This window comes from Lucilia cuprina, chromosome 5 (genome assembly GCF_022045245.1).
Source record: "Lucilia cuprina isolate Lc7/37 chromosome 5, ASM2204524v1, whole genome shotgun sequence".
Lineage (NCBI taxonomy): Eukaryota > Metazoa > Arthropoda > Insecta > Diptera > Calliphoridae > Lucilia > Lucilia cuprina.
The window spans coordinates 1,248,770-1,250,067 of NC_060953.1; positions in this window are offsets into that span (position 1 = coordinate 1,248,770).

A 1,298-nucleotide genomic window follows, 5' to 3' on the forward strand; every position below is an offset into this window, starting at 1 on the left:
GACAACCACGACCAGAATAGGTTTTAATATCGAATGGTCCCGCGAAATCCAAACCTGTTCGGGCAAAAGGACGCGTAATTTCTGACCTTTCAGGCGGTAAAGCGGCCATTATCTGTTTTTGACACCTTTTCTTGTAAATAACGCATATCTTACATTTGTTAATTGTGGTTTTAATAAGGTTTTTCGCCTTCGGAATCCAGTACTGAGTTCTTAAAAGACGTAGCACTAGTTGATTCCCACCGTGAAGGCTAATGTCGTGGACGAACTTCACCAGAAGTCTTGAATATTGGGAGTTATATGGAATTATAATCGGATGTTTCTCATCGTATGTTAAACCTGGTGAGGATTCTAGCCTACCACAGGACCGGATTATCCCCTCTGGATCCATGAAGGGGCTCAAATTCAAGATTCCGCTTGTTTTGGAAATACTTTGTCTAGCCGCAAGGGCTTTGTATTCGTTGGGATAGCTAGCCTTTTGAATAACGGAGATAAGTTGAACTTTCACGGAACTAATTTCAGAGCTAGAAAGATCAGACGAATTTCTAAAGAAGCTAGAACGATAGGAAGGGTGTGTTCTATAAAAAAAGCGATATATATACGACATGACTCTCATGGCTCTGCTAAAGGAGGAAAATCTTTGTAGGATATCTTCAAATTCTGTAAAATAGGAGAAATGAACCTTTACGGATTTAACTTCCAAGTCAGTAATTGCCGCATTGGATATATCTGTACTAGGCCATTGTAACTCATCTTTCTTAAGCCATTGAGGTCCAAACCACCATAAATCATTTTTCAAGAGGTCTTGTGGAGTTAGACCTCGACTAGCCAGATCAGCAGGATTAGTTTCTGAATTCACATGTCTCCATTGTGAGAAATTAACTACTTGGGAAATCTTCGAAACTCTATTAGCGACGAATGTTAACCAACTACAAGCGGGTTTTGCTAGCCAAGAAAGAACTATAGTGGAATCGGTCCAGCAGAAAACAGAATATTTGTCGACGTTTAGTTGTGGTAAGAGATTTTCGAGAATTTCAGCTAGGAGAACTGCCCCACAAAGTTCCAATCTCGGAATGGAGAGGGTCTTTATAGGAGCCACTTTTGTTTTGGACATGACTAAATGAGTTAAAATAGTGCTACGGACAGAAATTCGAATATATAATGCCGCCGCGTATGCTTTCTCGGACGCATCACAGAATCCATGGAATTGGATTTCGGCATTGGGACAATAGTCGATCCATCGTGGAATTCGTATGGAATTTATAAAGGGGTAGTTTGATTCAAAGGATTTCCATTGATTA